The sequence below is a fragment of the Podarcis melisellensis genome (assembly GCF_964234715.1).
Source record: "Podarcis melisellensis genome assembly, chromosome: 3".
Taxonomy (NCBI): Eukaryota; Metazoa; Chordata; class Lepidosauria; order Squamata; family Lacertidae; genus Podarcis; species Podarcis melisellensis.
The window spans coordinates 17,214,744-17,236,598 of record NC_138530.1 but is presented as its reverse complement, the minus strand read 5'-3'; the positions used below and the strand labels follow the sequence as shown (position 1 = coordinate 17,236,598).

Sequence of the window (21,855 nt, the reverse complement as noted above, 5' to 3'; positions counted from 1 at the left end):
CATTGAACCCACCAGTCTACACTGACTGGCAAGGATTCGCCAGGATCTTAGGCAGGGTTCTCTCCCAGCCATACCTGGAGATGCCGGGGATTGAACCTGGGACCTTCTGCATGCAAAGCAGATGTTCTACCACTAAGCTACGACCCTTCCTCAAGTGGCAGGGCCACTTCCATTGGGAAAGGATGGAAGGAACAAGGCACCAAAAGGAAAGCGCCACTGCCCGCTTCACCGCCTCCTGTTCCTCTTTCAAACTAAGGGAGTCTTCTGAAGGGCAGTCCAAATGCCTGCTTACATGAAATATGCAATTATTTTTTAGCTCTCCCAATAAAACGTTCATGCCACTCTGGCCTCGTTCGTGGATGGTTACTTTTAATAGCAAGTACAACTGGCCATCTGTGATTTGCTGGCAGTAAGAGATTATAATGGCCACATGGTACACTTTATGGAACATGGCTTAGAATACGGTAGACGGGGAAATGTTGTGACTCAGAGATCTCTTACTGGCACTTAGCAATAAGCGCTCAGAACTACCTCTTCCTCATAACTGAGTGAAAACAGAAGTGGCCAGGAGCACCTCAGGTGTAAAGGGGCCAAGAAAGAACCTGGTGTGGGGTTTTTTAAATATAACTCTTGGTCATAAAGGCATTTGACATCACAGTTCATGACATCAGAGGGTTGAGAGGGTCTCATCACAATTCTCTCTGCTAGGCCTAATCTGTGAAGATGGGTCATCCCTGCTTGCCCTAGCACCAGCCCTGCAGAGCAGGCCACCAATAATATGCCCTTTGCTTTGTTGCTACTGCCACAACTCACTCCCAGGCCAGGCCAAGGCAAGGTGAGTGAGTTTCCCTGTTAATGTAGAAGGAGAAAGACCATGGTCATAATTTCATGATTTCTAGAATTCTTGGGGGAAACATATCAGATTCATAACAGGTTACAGTTGTCAAGTGCCTTACGGTTGCAGCGCAGACCCACACAGCTAGGAAAATAGGAAGGTGCCTTTTCGGGAGGGGGAGATGGCTGCTGAATGCTTGAAGCAGAGTTTTGAGCTCTAAGGCCAACTCTAAGGCAAGTTTCTGCTCTATAACCAACCCTTAGCATTTGTTTTTATCCTCTCTTCCATTTTATTTCTTAACTCCTTTTAGTGCTTTGTTTTGTTGTTTTAATTTATTGTTTTATCTCATTGTTTTATTGTTCTAACTCCCCTAAACTGTGAGGCTGCATGAAGCTGGGCTGGGCTGAGCACTTTGCTAGGCAGTGCCAAATGCAAGGTCAAGCCAAAGTTTACAAGATACTAGTTATAAATTAAGGAAGAGAAACATCTTCATTATCAGAACCGTTGACGAGCGAGCTCAGGTGGCAGCTGCAGAGAGTCTCCAAAACGCTCCCTTTTCTTTCATCCTGTCCCTACCCCTGCTGGGGTGAGACGAAATCACAATACTGTTTTGGGGGGTGATTTTCCTATAGGCCCACCTCCCCTTGCAGGAGTCTCTCTCTTATATACAGCTCTTGAAGGAGCCCTTTTTTCTCATCTGGCCATCTCCCTCCACTGCCTTTGCTACCCCCTTTCCCAGGCAGTGACCATGAGCAACGTTAGGTCCCTGTGGATCATCTTCCCTTCCATGGACTGAGGCTACTAGTCCTAGAATCCCAGGCAGGAGACAGAGGCTCTGGGCGTAATATCCACTGGGAAGAAGACCTTCAAAGTCCTCTTCCTGAATGCCTGCAACGCCCCTAAGACACCAAACCCCAAGTGGCCAAAGAGATGCTAAGGAAAAATTCTGCCTGGAAGAGGGCTTTGTTTTGTTTTCTCCTTTGGCCAGAGTCTGAAGTCACCCAATCTTGGGAAGATGCTGCGTGCCATTAATCTGATCCTGTCTTGAGTATCCTGTCTTTCAGGGCAGTAATTAAGTTGTACATCTTGGCTTGTGAAGCTATCAGCGAGGCAGCTGCACTAGCCAAGTTAGAAGTACATTTTCCTTTCACTGTTCTCTTTTCTAAATCGCCTGCTTTTGTTGATGCCTTTGGCTCTCTGCGTTTTAGGAATAAAAAAGGGGGGGCTTATTTTGGTTAAACGCTCTAGATTGAAGTAATACCACAAGCTTGGTAATAACCACATGTCCAGACTCTCATGTGACACCATTGGTAAGGAGAGGAATGCCTACCAGGGCAGTTTGGGGAGGGTCTTGCACACCTGCCCCTGAAACAGGGGTGGAGAAACCTGTGGCACTCCAGATTAGGAATGCAGTTCCAGGTGGGTTTGGGAGAAATCCCTGTTTGAAGCCCTGACAGTCAGTATTGGCAGTACTGAGCTACATGGAGCAATGGTCTGACTCAGGATAAGGCCACCTCCTATGTTCCCCTTGTACCTCTCTCAGCAGAAGACATCCAACAGGGTGGTTAAGGCCAGTGAACTGGGCCAGTGTGGAGTAAAGGTTATAAATAAATAAATGCATCAAGAGAGACGAGAGGCATCCATTACCTGCCAGTTATTCTCTTCCAAGATCCCAGTTGGTTCTCTAGATGGGAGGGAGCTTATCCCCAGAATGATGCCAACTCCTGACAAATTGCCCTAAAATGTGAATATGACATTCTTTAATTGCACAAATAAGGAGAAACAGGGCAGTGGTTGACCAGGGTCAGGGATGAGAAAATAATGACTGTTTGAACGTATGTATCATATGATGTGCAGTGTAATAAGAGACATGCTTACTCAGAAATAAGTCCTATTGGGTAAGTCTCCCTAGAGTGGCAATGTAATTCACAGGATTTCAGGACTAGGAAGTGGCTCCTTAAAGTTCATCTAGGGGTTTAAAGGTAATACAATTCCATTCAGCAACACTCCTTAAGCATGGCAAGAGAGAGAGAGAGAGAGAGAGAGAACTTTATTCACATTAGCCAATGGCCAAAGCAACAGTAAAACACTACAGTAATGGTTAGAGTGCTGACCTGGGAGAACAAGGTTCGGATTGTGGGAATCCTGCTTCCTAAATACTATGCAAAGTGTTAATGTTGTAGTATAGAATCCCCCCCCCCCCCCGTTAGTTCAGTTATCGACTGTTCAGCCGCTCTGCAAATATTAGTCAGTCTCGGATGCAAAACCATGTAAATATGTTTTAGTAACATAAGTATTTCCTGCCTGTCTTGTACATTCAATCTGACAAGAACACCAAGTAAAAGTCATGAGTTATTTTTAAACTTTAAAACAAAAGTGTGTTGCATAGTGTGTATTGTTTTCACAGGAGGGGAAAAGGCATAGCTGTCAACCGTCCCTTATTTGGCGGGAAAGTCCCTTATCCCAGCGCTGTGTCCCGCTGCTGTCCCTTATTGATGATGTCCCTTAAATTTCCTGGGTTTCATAGGAAGCAGCTCCTCTCCCTCCCTCCCTGCCGGCCAGGGAGGAGGGAGGCTCCAACTGTGTTGCTTGGCTGCGTTGCTCACCCAATAAGGAGTCTAAGAACGACTGGGGGGTGGAGCTTGCATGCCTTGTGCCGATCAAATTGGCCGTGTTGCCTGGGGACTCGCCTTTGCTCAGCGCTTCCCAGCGGAGAGGTGACGGTGGTTTTCCTTGCTGCATCCCCTTTGCCGGGTTGCTGCGCTGTGGGAACCACCGCTTGAGGCTTTGTTTGGCTGCTGGCTGGGCTTTCTGCCTTTGGCTCGGAGGGGCTCAGAAGTCAAACATACGTGTGCTCTGAAAATCCCTTATTTTGGCTGCTGATCCCTTATTTCCGAGGCTGCTGGTCCCTTATTTTCAAATCTGTAAGTTGACAGCCACACAGATTCCGCCCATGTTCCTGAAGCTCACCTTGGGCCAGTCCTTGCCTCACACAGGATCAAATGGGGGCGGGAGAACCACCTTGAGCTCCTTGGGGGAAAAGGTGGCATATAAACATAAGAAATTAATTAATGGATTGATTAATAAGGCTCCTTCGGTACTGAAATAACTGCGCTAGAACACTAATGAAAACAAAACTCCATCATGGAAGGTCAAATTCAAACGAATGCTGGGCAAAATCCAGGACAGGCCTTGCTTAATTTTTGTCAGAGGGAGGAGAGGTTTACAAGGCAATTGGTACCCCCCCCCCCGGTTTGATATGAACTCAGAGCCTGACGTGAAGCTACAGTTCCAGGGGAAAATGAAGTGGGAAAACTACTTTTCTTTTTCTTGAAAATATCTGTGGTATACCATTGATTTCCGTTCTCTAGGCCTGAAGGTTTCGGTGGGTTTTTTAAAAGTGTTTTTAATAGGCAACGTTAGGAGCAATTTGAAATGAAAGCTTTAAAAAAACCTCTCAGGGGTATTAACTATTCTCAGAGCAATCAATTCTCACCAGGAAAAGAAAGAAAGCTATACAATCTTTTCCATTTCTTTTTTTAAAAAAACTGAAGTAAATGCACAGAAATTCCTCAGAGCTACATATTCTCTGCATCATTTTGAAATTTTAAAAGGCAGCAGGAGATCAGCGTACATAAAGGGCACAATAATAATGATATTTTTCTGAAATTCTCCATAAGTCGTGACAGCTAAATAGTCAAGTAATGGCCAAAGTTTTGGCACAGGGAGAAGAAAGTGTGTTTGTGCACACCTTGGGACCTCAGAAGAGGGAATGGGAATAGGGACTGGGACAGGGGTGTCTGAACACCCACACATACCAATTGACAAAAAAGACTGTTATAGTAGTCAAGCATGATTCATGAAGGCCATATTCATGTCATACATTTAAAGCACTATGATACCATCTTAAACAATCATGGCTCCCCCCCCAAAGAATTCTGGGAGCTGTTAGGAGACCCCTATTCTCCTACAAGAGCAGCTATTTCTGAACTGGTTTCCCAATCTATTCCTCTTTCCAGGGAATTCTGGAAACCGTAGCTCTGTATGCTATTCTAGGCTGCATCAACAGAAGTATAGTGCCCAGATTAAGGAAGTAATAGTACCAGTCTATTCTGCTGTGGTCAGAGCTCCCCTGAAGTTCTGGGTCCAGTTTTGGGCACCAAAATTTAAGAAGAATGTTGACAAGGTGAAACATGAGCAGAGGAGGGCAACCAAGATGATCAAGGGTCTGGAAACCAAGCCTCATGAGGAACGGTTGAGGGAGTTGGGTTTGTTTAGCCTAGAAAAGAGAAGACTGAGAAGGAGATATGATAGTCGTCTTCAAAGATGGGTTTTCTCTTCGTTTTCAATCACATTAACTTCTATCTGCAATCTGAATGAGGACCCACTGAGGCAGAGACTTATCATCTCCTCAGTGAACCAGTGATGGCTGGTGCCTGTTGGGACTGGTAGGCAAGGAGGCCAACTGCAGGTGGCGCCAGAGCCAATGACAGGTGGAGCCAACCAATTCTACTTTGTCCCCATCCTCTTCCTCCCTGCTGAGGTTTACAAGGACAACAAGGAGACTAAGGTGGGGGAAGCTGACTGGTTACCAGATAGGCAGATGAGGGGCTGGATAAGGGCAGACCGAGCTTTATCGATGTTATTTATTATTTTAAATATATATACTGCCAACTCAAGTCACACCCACACCATACATTTGTCCTTCCAGAAGAAGCAGTTCTTGGCTCTTCATAACATTCTTATAGAGAAGCAGAAGAAAACTGTGTAATTCATGGGCTTGTCCCTGAACTGTGGAAGGGCCAAGACCCCATGATTTGCAAAATGCAACAGATGTAGTCTTTCTTTTTTAAAAAAACCCACAGGATATAACAAGAACATTATGCATGGCCTAATGTGGGCAGCGACCCCCAACGGAACTTACACAGACACTTTTATTCTTTGGAACCAGTCGAACGAAAGGGGCATAATTAAACATGCACCACACAGTTTGCCCTACACGTAGATGCTGAGCTCCCCAGGTAACTAATTAAATGGATTGTAAGATTCCTCAACGTTTCTGGAGCCTCAGAGAATGAAAGAAAAAGCCAGAGGGCAGGCTTCTGGATCTAGCTCTGCGTGCCTTGACCCCACTTTCTACTTCCTCCGCAGGTTATTGTTCCCGGAGCTTTCGGTCTTCCGATATTGCTGTCCTTTTCTTCTGCGTTCAGAGTCTGCCGTTTACACATAGGACAGAAGTGAAGGCATACTGAATATTTGAAATGGCGTCATGTTGGCTCTACTAGGCTGTTCTCTGAACCTCCCAGAGAGGTAGAGAGGGGGGAAATGGAGAAGCACAGGACTTCCTGGTGCCCTACTTTTTGGAGGCCAGACCTCTATTGGAAGGCACCATCTGACTGAAGAGCTGCCATGTTTAAAGCTAAAGAACTATAGCAAGGGAGAGCAGGAGAGGCCTAGGAGTGCCTCATCACCTAGACCAAGAAGGTACATCGGTCACCTGGCCACTTGTCTCACTGTGGTGAAATGGATTATATTTCTATTTCAATTCTAGTATTTCTACATTTCTAGTATTCAATTCTAGTATTTCTACATCATACAAGTATTTCTACATTTACACTTATGCGTATTATTATTATTATTATTATTATTATTATATTGCCCTATACCCAAGGGTCTCAGGGTGGTTCACAGAATAAAATCAAAATATGAAACCACAAAATACATAATCAAAATAAAAACAATAACCCAATAAACTCCCCCCCAAACTGTTCAGTTTCTGTTAATTGATTCTCATGGGAAACTTGCAGATTCTGGCTTCAAACAATTAACTCAAGGCAGTGTCAATTTACTCTTGGCAGAAAGCCCAGGTCAGCTTGACCTAGAAACTGCTTACTCTGATTGGTTAACGACCAGCATTCAACTCTTAACTAGGGATTGCTAGCTCAGTTTGAGTGAGGTGTGTTAGGAGTAGAAGTGCTGTGTATGGTTTTGAGAGAGAGAGAAAGAGAGGATTTATTTTGCTTTTATTTGTATGCAGAAACTCTGCTGGTTTTATTTTCTCCTTTTTAATAAATCCTGTAAATAGTTATTCTGAGTCTAGCTGACTAGTCATTACTGCCGCAACTAGCTTCTTCGCTGTGCAGGAAAACTCTGCTACGTTTGGGCTAAAGCCAATAGGGCTATGCCTGACACTTCAAAGTTCCAAGAGGTTATGGGTATTGTGCTGCCGGCCTGAGTTGTGGTGGTGTCAGCATCAACGGCGTTGGTTCCAGTAGTTCCAGAAGTTGTTGTTCCTGGCTGGTTCCTGACCGTGGTGAGCTGGTGACGCAGCGGACAGAAGGACAACAGCTGCAGCGTGTGAGTGCTGGGTGCTGTGGTTCCTGTTCTCTCTCTCGGTGGTCGTGAGTAGCTGGTTCCGGGTTCCAGGGACATCGCTCTCAAGATGGCCTCACAACCAGTTCAGATGGCTTTTGAGCGTCTGAATGACTCCAATTACTTGCTGTGGTCGGAACGCATGCAGGCAGTGCTGCAGAGGGATCGTCTCTGGCAAGTGGTGAGTAAGTTTCCTGCGAAGCCTGATGATGAAGACCTCGATAAAGACCAAAGAGCAAGGGCCACAATTGTCTTGGGGCTGGAAGATTCCCAGTTGCCGTATGTGAGGGGAATCAAGACAGCTAGAGGTGTGTGGCAAGCACTTAAAGAACTCCATGTGCGTGAGACAGCGGTTTCCAAGCTGATCATTCGCAAGGCATTGTACAAGGCAATGTTACAGCCTGGGGTTACAATGCAGGAACACCTACACAGTTTACAGTTAAAGTTTACTGCGCTACAGGAAAGAGACTGTGCGTTAGACCAGCAGGAGAAGGTGGCTATTATTTTGAGTTCTCTCCCGGAAAGCTGGGATAATTTAGTTTTGTCTCTAGAAGGCATACAGGAGCGTGATTTATCAGTCAGTTACGTTACTGGGCGTTTGATTGAAGAATGGCAGAAGAGGCAAGAAAGGTCGTTGGCTGCAGAGGCTTCTACAGGCGGGCGGTTTGGAAGGAGTTCTCATGCCGTGCCAGAGGTGAAGCAAAAGCAGCGTACCGGTGAGGAGTCAGCGTTTGCTGTTAGGCGTTGTTTCCGATGTGGGTCCTCAGCGCATCTAAAACGACAATGTCCGGAGTTGGTCAAGTCTCAGTTGCCGGTGCAGGAGCAGAGACGAGATCAGCAGCAGCAGTGGAAAAAGAAATTCTTCAAACGAAAACAGTCGGCTCAGCTGGTGACCGCCGAGGTCAAGATTGCTGATGAGAAACAAGCTGTCTGGGTGGTCGATTCGGGGGCGTCTCGGCACATCGTAAACTCAGATGACTTGTTTGTTTCCAAGAACTCAGCACAGCGCAGCCAGGTGGCTCTAGCAGACGGAAGTACTTCCGAAGTGATTTCGGGGGGTGCAGTTTTTGTTCCTTGTCTTCGTGAATGCCTGCAAAATGTACTGTGTGTGCCTTCATTAAGGAGCAATCTGATGTCTGTAGATTGTTTGCTAAAAGCTGGGTTTAAAGTGTGTTTTGAAGGAGACAGTTGCATCATTAAGAAGGCTGGTGAGATTTTAGGCACTGCTAAGTCAGAGGGAGGCTTGTTTTGGCTTAAAGCAGGATCTCAAGTTGCAGCAGTAGTCAGTAAATCTCAGCCTGCAGTGAATAACAAAGCTATACATGACAACTGTGTGCACTTATTGCATAGGAAACTGGGGCATGCTGGCTGGAAAAGTGTACTAAAAATGTCTGAATTGGCTGATGGGGGTGATTTAAAGAGTTGTAACAAGTACCTTGATTGTAATGTTTGCAAAAAGGTTAAAACCCACAGAGTCTCTTACCCCAGAAGTGACAGAGTTAGTGAGTCACCGCTACAGCTGGTTCACATGGATGTAATTGGTCCATTTGCTGTAAGCAGGGGTGGATCGCGTTTTTCACTAACAATTGTGGATGACACCACACGTTATTCTTGGGTTTTTCCCATGAAGAACAAGGGTGACGTGTTCACTAAGTTTAAAGGCTGGGTGGCATCTGTGGAAAGATTTCTGTCCACTAAACTTAAAAGGATTCAGACGGACAGAGGTGGCGAATTTATGTCAAATGCCTTTAGAGATTGGTTACAGAAGCGTGGCATTGGGCATAGAAAAACAAATGCTTTTTCCCCAGAGGAGAATGGCGTTGCAGAGCGAAAAAACAGATCTTTGCAAGATATGATGTTTGCCATGCTTGATGATGCTGATTTGCCCATGTCTTATTGGGGGGAGAGCATGCTCACCGCGTGTTATCTCCAAAATAGGCTCTTTCATCAAACAATAGGTACAACTCCGTACTTTAAATTGTTTCAGAAAAAACCCAAAATTGACCATTTGCATGTGTTTGGATCAAAAGCCTGGGTATTAATTCCAAAACAAATGAGAAAGAAGGGAGATCCTAAGACCAAACAGTTAGTGTTTGTGGGTTACCAGGAGCTGGGAAAAGGTTTCCGCTTTGCTGAAGGGACAAATGGCATTGTGATCTCCAGGAATGCCAGTTTTTGTGAACATAGTGGCTGGGAGAGACTACATGCCAATACTGAGGTTTGGTTTGAACCTTCCCAGGAGCTTCATGACTCTGAAGGTAGACACAGGGAGTCAGAGTCTGAGGGGGAGGAAAGTTCAGATAAGAGCTCTCAAGAAAGTGGAGTTAGCCAGAGACCAGTTGCTAAGCAACAAAAGAGAGGTCGTAGTTCTGAAGAGGAAAGTGGGTCAGAAGAAAAATTTTCTCCCAGAAGATCTAAAAGACAAAACAAAGGAGTGCCTCCAGTGCGTTTTTCTCCTGATACTGCAAATGTTTTTAGTGTGATTGCAGAACCCAAGAGTTTTCAGGAGGTGTTAAAGTTACCAAAAGAGGAGGCAGAGCGCTGGAAACAGGCAATGGAGGAAGAGATGTCCTCTCTGAATGAGCACAAGGTTTTTACACCAGTAGCAGCGCCTGAGGGGGCAAAGATTGTAGGCTGCAGGTGGGTGTACAAACTTAAACCTCTGGTGACAGGAGAGTACAAATACAAAGCTCGTTTAGTGGCACAAGGATACTCTCAGAGGCCTGGAAAAGATTATGACGAGACTTAGGCCTGGTTAGGACATATCTAGGGTTGGAAGTGTGCTGGGCCCAAGATGGCAGCTGCCTAATTAGTCAGCAGAACAAAATTAAACAACTACTGACGACATACAGAATGCAGGATTGCAAAGGGGCAGTGGTGCCTATGGATCCAGGTTTCATAAAAACACTTCATACAGATGAGAGTCCTGAATTTGAACATCCTAATGTATATCATTCTGTAATTGGAAGTTTATTGTATCTAGCACAGTGGTCCAGACCTGATATTAGTTATGCAGTAGGCATATTAAGTAGATTGGTCTCAAAACCCACACTAAATGCCTGGAAAGGGGTAAAACAAGTTCTGAGATATCTCAAACAGACAATTGGCTATATGTTACAATTAAATTCTTCAGAGGATGAAACGTTGAGTTGCTACTGTGATAGTGATTGGGGAAATTTGCCGGATAGAAAATCTGTCACAGGACTGGTCATAATGGTCGGTGCAGCTTTAATCAGCTGGCGGTCGCACAAGCAAGACATTGTAAGTGTGTCATCAACAGAATCCGAGTACGCCGCATTGAGTGAATTGTGCAACGAGGTGATTTATTTCAAGCATTTGTTAGCAGATTTAAATGTAAATCGTGGAGAACCAGTACGAGTTTACATTGATAATCAGGCTTGTATAACTTTAAGTAAAACAGAGGGTTTCAAATCACGTTCCAAACATATCTCTGTAAAATACCAAAATGTACGTTGCTGTGTACAAGACAATATAATCACATGTACTTATGTATCAAGTGAAGAAAATGTAGCAGATGTGTTAACTAAGCCATTGGCAAAGGTAAAGAACAAGCGAATGTGCAAGGGTTTAGGTTTGCTGGAAAAATGATCTTCTACATAGGTGTATTTGATGTTAATTGTCCAGCAGAATCTGTGAGGGGGTGTTCAGTTTCTGTTAATTGATTCTCATGGGAAACTTGCAGATTCTGGCTTCAAACAATTAACTCAAGGCAGTGTCAATTTACTCTTGGCAGAAAGCCCAGGTCAGCTTGACCTAGAAACTGCTTACTCTGATTGGTTAACGACCAGCATTCAACTCTTAACTAGGGATTGCTAGCTCAGTTTGAGTGAGGTGTGTTAGGAGTAGAAGTGCTGTGTATGGTTTTGAGAGAGAGAGAAAGAGAGGATTTATTTTGCTTTTATTTGTATGCAGAAACTCTGCTGGTTTTATTTTCTCCTTTTTAATAAATCCTGTAAATAGTTATTCTGAGTCTAGCTGACTAGTCATTACTGCCGCAACTAGCTTCTTCGCTGTGCAGGAAAACTCTGCTACGTTTGGGCTAAAGCCAATAGGGCTATGCCTGACACTTCAAAGTTCCAAGACAAACCCCCACATTTTATAAGGGCATAGGATGTAATCAGATCAACCAAAGGCCTGATTAAAAAGGAATATTTTTGCCTGGTGCCTAAAGGTGTATAATGAAGGCGCCAGATGAACTTCCCTGGGGAGAGCATTCCACTTCAAGCAAATACTTTCTTTGTCCTTTTTTGAGGGAAAGGGGATAATTGTCTAAGTGGGTATCAGATCTGCTTCATAGGCTGACACTTTGTACACAGTGGCTTGGCTGCCTATGACCTCACTCTAGCCGCGGTATGGGGTCAGTGGACTAGGGGGACTAGGGTAGCCCCCTAAACGTTCCCCTGGCACATCCTTCCGGGAAGCTTCTGCCCAGCAGAAGGAGGGAGGCATGATGCTCGCAGGAACAACCTCACTGCTGCTCCCAATCACCCTTCAAGCTGACACCTCTGGCCCTAACTCTTCTCCTACGAAAAAATTCACTGCACGTCACTGACCGTTCCACTGTTGAACAGCTCTTGCTGTCATAAAGTTCTTCCTGGTGTTTACTCGGAATCTCCTTTCTTGTACATTGAAGCCATTGGTTTGATTCCTACCCTCCAGAGCAGGGTGGCTAGGGAAACCCAGCCAGATGGGCGGGCTATAAATAATAAATTATTATTATTATTATAACAAGCTTGCTCCACCTTTTGTTAGGTAAACAATGTGTTTCCATGGGAGTCGATTGTTAAGACGATCTTTCTTAAATCTTCTGAATGGCCAATGAATTCCAGACCGATCTAGCTGTGTGTGTCAGTTAGGGCTGCCATATACCTGGGTTTCCCCAGACACATCCAGGAATTGGGCAGCAAAATGGCATTGGGGGGTGGGGCAGAGTTTTCACTGAATCGGCAAAATGTCTGGGAGAACCAGGAAAAGCTCAACCATTTTATCTTGATTTTCACTTTGAGGAATCTGGCAACCCTAAGTAAAACAATAGGTTACAGTATTTGAGTGGATCACAGATGATGATGATAATGATGATGAATAGATTTAGTCTAGATTCTGTGACCCACAAGGTGGGTATAGTTATTTGATGCACACTTAAAAACCCTGCTCTTGATTACGTTATCCATTACTTTTCTTCTCTACACATGCCCAGGTGAAGGAAGAAGGAAGTGGTAATTATGATCTCAGTATGGTGGCGCTGTGGGTTAAATCACAAAGCCTAGGACTTGCCGATCAGAAGGTTGGTGGTTCAAATGCCTGCAACGGGGTGAGCTCCTGTTGCTCTGTCCCTGCTCCTGCCAACCTAGCAGTTCAAAAGCATGTCAAAGTGCAAGCAGGTATATAGGTACCGCTCCGGCGGGAAGGTAAACGGCGTTTCCATGCGCTGCTCTGGTTCGCCAGAAGCGGCTTAGTCATGCTGGCCACATGAACCGGAAGCTGTACGCCGGCTCCCTCGGCCAGTAAAGCGAGATGAGCGTCGCAACCCCAGAGTCGGCCACGACTGGACCTAATGGTCAGGGGTCCCTTTACCTTTACCTTATGTGCCCATCCACTAATGTCATTAGGCAAGTATGCAGATACCTCTCCTCCATTGCTGAGACTACCTACATATGTTTTCAGATGGTCACACTGCAGGGTAACACAGAATCAATCTACAAGCTTTTATTTCCAGATGAAACCAGTTTCTCAAGCAGCCAAAAAAAACATGCAATAGATCTAGCCTCTGTGTGTGTGGACTACATAGGAAAAAGAAGTACTCAGACTCCATTGATTATAGAATAAAACTTGTGTCCACAGCCTTAGTTTTAAGCAGAGTTACTGAATTACACACCAGCCACAGATCTGGGGTCAGTAGACTTCCTGCTACAGTTGATGTCATCTCTGAATCTGATTCTTTCACTGGCTTACGGACAACTCCAGCCAATTTGAATTAGTATGCTTGCGAATGAGCTGTTCCTCATGTTTCTCATCATGAGTCAGTGCGGCCCAGGTTCTAACAGATGGCTCTGAGAGCAGTGGGATCCTTTGCAAGCCTACAGGCAATCTGAGCAGTCGTATAAAGATTTATTTAACAAGCACTTAACCACCTTGGAAATGTTTGCTAAATGAACTTCCACATGGGCGATTACATATAGGAGTGCACGAGTCATATTCCGGATGCGCTGAGATTTTAAAACGAGTTCCTACACATCCGGCCACCTCAACATTTAACATATGGAAAATAAAATAAAAAGAAGCAAGCACATTAAAAATATATTTAAAAAGTAACAGAATATCAGGCTACAGGGACAAAAGGCTGACGTTCGGCCTGCTGTTTCCAGCATATAAGCAGTTATAAAGGTGCGTGGGGATCAACTTGATATTTCAGAAGTTTGGCCAATGAGCTGGTATTGACTTTAGGAGAATGGAAGGAACATTGTCCCCTGGTTGGTAGTGGCCAAACCTGTCTACACTTGGGGCCAAATTAATGGTTTCAGTGTAACACGCAGCAACAAAAATGCTATTTTATGGCCTTGCAGAGTAAGGACATGACATAGCTTTTGTTTAGCCAGTGGCTAAAAGATGGTTCTGCAGGGGGCATTAACAGCTACCAGAGAAGTTTTCCATCTGTGGTCTGTAGACCACTGGTGGTCTGAAGCTCTATTCAGGCAGTCCATGGAAAAGCTAAACATCAGGAAGAACTTTCTGACAACTGTTCAACAGTGGAATGGACTCCCTCGGGAGGCGGTGGACTCTCCTTGCTTGGAGGTTTTTAAGAAGAGGTTGGATGGTCATCTGTCATGGATGCTTTAATTGAGATTCCTGCATTGCCGAGGGTTGTACTAGATGATCCTCAGGGTCCCTTCCAACTCAACTATTGTGTTGTTTATTTTGATATCCATCTATTGCTGAGTAACAGAATGTTTCTCTATGATTAATAATCCTGCACTTCTCTGTCTCCCTCCCTTTCTCACTTTGCTGTCTCAAAATGATATTAGAAAAATGGCATAGAGGAGCCAAAAAAGTGACAGATAAGTGTGGTTGCCTGTGAACTGTTTGTCTGCACAGACCCACATCAACTGTAATTTTTGGGTCGCTCCCTTCATCATTGCATTAATCACGTACCACTATTAATGAGATCCCATGGTACCTGTTGGCTGCATGCTATTAGCTGATTAATATGCACTGGCTGGCATCTAATCCTCAAAAGTCAATTGAATATCATTTTCTTTGCCAGCTTCTTCGTGCCCAAAGCCTGGCAGTGGGCCACTAAATTAGAGAGAGACTTAATTGATCTTCATTGAAATTCTTGGCTTAGAGGAATCTGGATGTAATGTTATGTTACTGCCGAGTTGAAAAGGCTCCTTTTCAAAACGGCCAAGGTACAACTTGTTCATCATTCACAACAAGCAAATTTTCAGATTAAATAATTTTTTTATATAGTTTTCCAGATGCTTCCTCTACCCTTATTCATTTATATGCTCATTTTATTTTGCATTGTAAACATGCAGTTATTCCAGTTCTCTTAAGAGCGGAGCCAGACTTCTTTCATTTTTGCAAAATAAAATACCAATGTGGTTCCTATGAGAGTAAGAAATATGCCGTAGTGGTTCCTGCTAGTAATGCCCAGTTAGTCATGCCCATTAACTTCTGTTGGTCTACTTTGAGTAGGACTAGCATTGAACACCACCCATTCAATCCCATTTGCATTTTAAGGCAAATTTAAGAGTTTGGATTTGATATCCCACCTTTCACTCCCCTTCAGGAGTCTCAAAGCGGCTAATATTCTCCTTTCCCTTCCTCCCCCACAACAAACACTCTGTGAGGTGAGTGAGGCTGAGAGACTTCAAAGAAGTGTGACTGGCCCAAGGTCACCCAGCAGCTGCATGTGGAGGAGCGGAGACACGAACCCGGTTCCCCAGATTACAAGACCACTACACCACATTGGCTCTCAAATTTCCCTATTTTGCACTTTCTGAAACAATATGCAGAACGAAACACAGCCATTCTTCGAAATTTGCTCTTCTCTGAATTTTGCAGCACAGTTTTGCAGCCAAATAATACATACCAAAATGCACATGCTAGGGCAAATTATGAATACAAATGAATGTTTGGCCCCATGTACCAATGGAATGCAGCTCCTAAAAGATTCCCCAGGAAGGAAGAATGCAACTGAAAAATGCATCAAAGCTCAACCAAAGATGGATGCCTATTTTAAATAAGCTTCATAGGTTATCATCTTTGGTCTTGTGGTGTGGGGAATGTATTGATATTATCTTTGCACACTTTCCCCCTTGCTTGAGAATTGAAAATTGAAAAGCCGAATCACCAATTTCCATAGCAACTTTGGATCCTGGCTATTTGATACTTTTTTAATTTCCTTCATTATCTTTTTGTTCTTAATGAAAGGCTTAGACCTCGGAGATACATTTAGACTGCTGCCATTGCATAAGCCTTCCTATGAGCGTGTGTAGGAAGAGGGGGCAAGCAATAGTAGGCATGGGCAGCAGACACTGGGGATAGCCTACCCAGAGCCCCTGAAAAGATCAAGCCAGTCGTTTATTTTATCCTGGTGGTGTCCTGTTATCAATTACAAAAGGTGAAATGAACACTAGACCTTGATCACAGTGACTAGGTGGCACTCTTCGGCAATTCTGTTTTCAGATTATGTCCAGCTCTAGTGGCACAGCAGTAAAACCGCTAGCACATTTAAGAAGCTAAGCAGGGTCTGCTAAGGTTTTTGATTGGATGGGGAACAACGTGTTGAGATTCCTGCATTGCAGGGGGTTTGATTAGATGACCCCCCAGGTCCCTTCAGCGCTACGATTCTAGGAGTGAAAATAACATATGGAAATGCGTTACTGTGTATTGTTAGAATTCCTGATCTATGATGGCAGTCATGGGATTTTTGTCTATCACATGACGGTGTATGTTTTGACTCCACAGAGTGGGATGTGGCAGAGACAGGATGTTTGTGTTACTGTGTTTCCTGAAGTGGGACTATTGTCCTCTTGTTCTTTTTCTCTTTGCTGTCTGATGCTAGAGAGAGAGGGAGCCATGTTGCAGTGCTCCGTGTGTGTTTATATGTAAATAAAGTAGATTAGCCAAAATGCGGAGTTGCTGAGGTCTGTCACGCGAGATGCGCAAACTCAGTGGATCCCTAAGTGTGCCAGTGTCAGTTGGAATCAGTCGCTGTGATGTTTGGGCAGAAGAAAGCTTTTGAAGCTCCCGGACAATTGGCCAGGAGGAAGAGAACATGCCATTTGGGCATGTGTCTCTGCCATGGTCCTACTCGAGTGTAGGCTGAACTCCTAACATATTAAGGGAAGTTGCTTTGCAAAAATGTGCATATTGGAATTTGGACCCAAATGCTGATGGATTTTCACAAGGACTTTTTTTCCTTCTTCTTTTTAAAGATAAATTTGGGAAAATGATGTGGAAATGTAGAGAACTGAACAGAAGACTGGAAGGATGAGAACCTGGGAGAAGCAAAACTGACCGTTTCCCCGTCCCTATTGTAGGAGCAGCACCAGTAATAGTAAGGCAGCAACCGGGCATTCACTTATCAGATCGCACCCCACACCTCCCCTCTTCCTTCACCCTCCATTGTTCCCAACCAGCAGTAGACAGGGCATCATGTAGGACAGAAACGTAGATGCTACTATATGAGCCGGTTAACTAACAGAGATGGGGGAAGAGTTTACACTGACACCTCCAGCTTCTTAGGACTGCTTAAAGATTTCCATAACTTGAGAATTTCACTGTGAATCAGTGTTAACTTTAAAATGGAAGGGAAAATGTCAAAAAGAAAAAGAAAGCCACTCAAGTGACTCCTGCCAATCTGGGAATTTTGCCATATATATATATATATATATATATATATATATATATATATATATATAATATCTTGGCAGATTTTACACCTCCTATTACCCACTTTCAGTTTAAGCAGCTTTGGTGGTTGCGTGGGTTCTGGACAAAACCCTCCCCACCTCAGAAGATAATCAAGTATCAGTTGTTCGCAAAGGGCCAGCAGGAAAGATTTCCAATAAGGGAGATTTTCTTAAGCTGAAACGTCGTTTTCCTCTTCCGTGATTTCACTGTATCTCAATCCCATCAATCTTTTCATTTGATTGTACCCTAGGGCGGTTTCATATGGGCTTATATCGGACTTGTTTTCTCCACTGTGATATTCCCCAGCCCTGTTCAGGAACAGACTCATGAGCAAGACCAAAACATGAACAGCACCACTCTTGTCACACATACTGGGCAGTCCTGTCTCCCAACCTCCTTCATAAGGGAAAATGTTTTGGGGAGAGGGCAAGGGGGGGGAGGGCGACAAGGCGGATTTGTTCTGATTTCCTTTATAAAAAAGTAGATATTTTCTTCTTTTTGCAGGAAGGAACATCAAACAGATATAAGGGAAGTTTTTAACGTGTGATATTTTACTGTATTTTTGGTTTTTATGGAAGCCGCCCAGAGTGGCTGGGGAGGCCCAGTCAGATGGGCGGGGTATAAATAATAAATTATTACTATTATTATTATTATTATTATTATTATTATTATTATTATTATTATCAGTTAATGTTTTGTACTGCTGCCTCAAACAATGAGCAATATGAAGAATTTCCCTGGTTTCCTATAGTTTTGTGTGGGATGTGTGTGTGTGTGTGTGTGTGTGGTTTTGTCTCTCAGCATGGATTAGCATTCTGATTTTTACTCTCTTGGTGTGGTCCTACGAGTTCTCTCTCATCCATTTTTTAGATGCATATGTCAGCCCAATTTGTTCATAAATGTGATAGACAAACACACACACACACACACACACACACACACTCAGAACATTTAGAAGGTTCAAATTAAATTAAGCCTATTGTAATGAATTTAGCTTGATGTTCACTAATCATATGTATAGCCAAGACAACAGGCCCATACTTGCCTGCGCTATTTATAGTTCCCACCCACTGCGTGACAGATTAAAGACAAGCGGTAATCTAATACCGCTTATCTGAGCAAACAACAACAAAAACAGAAGCGGCAAGTTTGTTTGGTTATTGTTTTTTAAAAAATATATAAAAAGGATAGTTTGATGCTAGGATGTATATTGCATGCATATACGTGATAGGAGACCTGAATGGGGTTGAAGCCAGAAAGATTTAGGATTGTATCCAACTAACAGTGTAATCCTAAACATGTCTGCTCAGAAGTTAGTCCTACTGAATTATTTGGGCTTACTCTCAGTAGTAGTAGTAGTAGTAGTAGTGGTAGTAGTAATTTTATTACTTATACCCCGCCCATCTGGCTGGGTTTCCCCAGCCACTCTGGGCAGCTCCCAACAGAATACAGTTGTACCTCGGGTTACATACGCTTCAGGTTACTTAAGCTTCAGGTTACAGACTCTGCTAACCCAGAAATAGTACCTCAGGTTAAGAAATTTGCTTCAGGATGAGAACAGAAATTGTGCTCCGGTGGCGCGGCGGCAGCAGGAGACCCCATTAGCTAAAGTGGTGTTTCAGGTTAAGAACAGTTTCAGGTTAAGAACGGACCTCCGGAACGAATTAAGTACTTAACCCGAGGTACCACTGTATTAAAACCATGATAAAACACCATAAATTAAAAACTTCCCTAAACAGGGCTGCCTTCCGATGTCTTCTAAAGGTCAGATAGTTGTTTATTTCTTTGACATCTGATGGGAGGTATTCCACAGGGCGGGCACCACTACCGAGAAGGCCCTCTGCCTGGTTCCCTGTAACTTTGCTTCTCACACGGAGGTAACCACCAGAAGGCCCTTGGCGCTGAACCTCAGTGTCCTGGCTGAACACTGGAGGTGGAGATGCTCCTTCAGGTATACTGGGCCGAGGCTGTTTAGTTAAGGGGGGTTATGAGTTGTAGCCTTTGCCCAACTTGGAGCAGACCTGTTGACCAGCTGCAGAGTGTGTTCCCATGGTTCCCGAACCAGGCACATGCACCAACACCAGGCGCCAGAGCGCTTGCAGAGGGCAGAATGAGAAGGTTGCCTAGCTGTTGCAAAGCCTTGAGTGGCTTTCTGTGGTGTCTTTACATGGTGGGGTGTGAAGGGTGAACAGAGCTCTATGCTCCAGGTTGGGCACCATCCAGGCTGGATAGCTCAGTGGGTAGAGCATGAGACTCTTAATCTCAGGCTGTGGGTTCAAACCCCACATTGGGTGGAAGATTCTTATATTGCAGGATGAACCTTGTGGCTCCTCCCAACTCTACAATTCTATGAATAGCAACATCCAGCCATAGATATACCACACTGGCTCTTTTGGTAATTGTTAATTAGGTTTGCAAGTGCAAAAGGCTAATGCTCCTGCCATAGCTGCATATAATGATTTTCGCTTGGCCTTATTTTCAGCCTATTGCCAAGCTGAGTAGCTCTGCGGAACGTACAGAAACATTATGCATTTCTCTTCATGTCGGCAATCATCTGGGCAAGCGTCAGCCTTGAAAAATGCCTATGCTAAAGAGTTTGCTTACTTGCAGCTTGGGTCTTCGCTTAGTTGTGCCTGAAATTAAATGCACAGAAATCTGCAGGCAGACAAAAAAATCAACAGCAACAAGAAAAGAAATACAATATCGGGTGGCACACAACCTCAAATTATTCAGATTTGTTACTTGATAAATAAGGTGTCAGTCTAAACTGAAGGGAAAATGGATTGAATTTTTTTCTTCATTTCGTTATGTTATAAAGCCATGTCCATATGCCATTTATCAGTTGTCTGATAGCTTTGGGCCACGGCATACTTTCCCCCAGAACAGTATGTCTCGTAAGTCTCTCGGCAGTTTGTTTTTCTGTTGGGTGTTTTTATTATTAATAATAATCACCAAAGTCTGTGCGCAGCAGTCTGAGATGCATTCTTGCCCCCTGCCCAGCCCCTGCCTAGCTCCCCGCACTTGGGAAACTCCAGTCCCATCAACTGAGGGAGAGTCAAAAAGGCTGGGCTGGATTTCAGGACTTTAGGAAAATGTTCTCAAACTCCTCACAGCTGAGATTCGATTGATGGCTCTGTGGCCAGAGTGCAGCTATTGAGAAACAGAAGGAGGGGAGGAAGGAGCATGCTCAATGGGGACCCCCCAAGGTTTGCGAACTGTTAACGGAGAAATCCGAGGGCTCCCTTGAACAAAAAGCAAGGACATCAACCAGGAATATTGGAGCAAAATAGCTGCCAGTAGGCTTGGTCTTTTTTGAAACTGTCGCGACAGGACTCCCACTCACAGCAAGACGAAACAAGATGGAAGCCCTGAACAAAAGAAGACCCCAACTTTTATTAGCTCCTAATCCCCATGCTACACCCCTAAGACTACATCATTGATACATCACAAAAAGGAGGGGTTTAGGGAGACAGAGCGTTCCAGCGTGGTGTAGTGGTTAAGAGCGGCAGTCTCGTAATCTGGGGAACCAGGTTCGCGTCTCCACTCCTCCACATGCAGCTGCTGGGTGACCTTGGGCCAGTCACACTTCTCTGAAGTCTCTCAACCCCACTCAGCTCACAGAGTGTTTGTTGTGGGGGAGGAAGGGAAAGGAGAATGTTAGCCGCTTTGAGACTCCTTCGGGTAGTGATAAAGCGGGATATCAAATCCAAACTCCTCCTCCTCCTCTTCTTCTTCTTCTTCTTCTTCTTCTTCTTCGGGAGGGGTTGAAGTGGTAACCTGAGTGTCCTGACACCTGTCCTGTTTCTCCTCTTTCCCCCCTGAAGCATACATTCCAGAGGACAAAGAGGAGTTCACAGCTTCCTGCCCCAGAGGGGAGGGTTGGCCACTGTCCGTACTCAAGCTACTTTCCCCCCCTAAAAAATTGTTCCGGGGTACTCTCATTTTCCTACTCATAATGAAATATTGCCCCACAACAAGGCCAAACTTAGATTCACAAAATGTTCAGGGGTATGCGTACCCCTGTATACCCCTAGAAAAAAAAGCACTGAGTCTTTCTAAACCACCAACTCATTCATATAAATTGATGGGTAGGTTAAGGTTTCCATATTTCAAACAGTGAGAGTCTGGAAAGAAAAGTTGCTGAGCTCCCCCCCCCAAAAAAAATGTTGTTATTTTAAGGGGGGAAATCAGGCAAATCTGCACTGTCAACATGGACTGCCATACGTCCGGATTTCCCATAGAAAGACAGACAGACTACTGATATAGGTATTAAAACATCACAGATGGAACTGTGACCTAAACCACTGAGCCTCTTGGCCAGTTAGAATCTGTGTGAAGGGGTGAGATCCCATTGCTCTGTCCCAGCTCCTGCTAACCTAGCAGTTCAAAAGCACCTCAGTGCAAGTAGATAAATAGGTACTGCTGTGGTGGAAAGGTTAATGGCATTTCCGTGCACTCTGGCACTTGTCACGGTGTCTCCCGTTGCGCCAGAAGCGGTTTAGTCATGCTGGCCACATGACCCAAAAGCTCCCTCTGGACAAATGCTGGCTCCCTCAGCCTGAAAAGCGAGATGAGTGCCACACCCCATAGTCGCCTTTAACTGGACTCAACTGTCCAGCAGTCAAAAACATCATAAAATCATAAAGTTCCAAAATGCAAAACAAATGACCAGCATCAAATCAAATTAATGTTCTAAAAATCACTGGAGA

The 21,855-nt window shown here is 44.4% G+C and overlaps 1 long non-coding RNA gene across 1 annotated transcript; it reads left to right on the top strand.

Annotated features, from left to right (window-relative positions):
- The first annotated feature begins 710 nt into the window (after window positions 1–710).
- LOC309366018 lies at window positions 711–20,237 on the top strand. The gene is made up of 4 exons (XR_014166404.1): window positions 711–835; window positions 5,987–6,385; window positions 16,669–16,790; window positions 19,629–20,237. It is a non-coding gene; the product is annotated as an uncharacterized lncRNA (long non-coding RNA).
- Window positions 20,238–21,855: the final 1,618 nt, after the last annotated feature.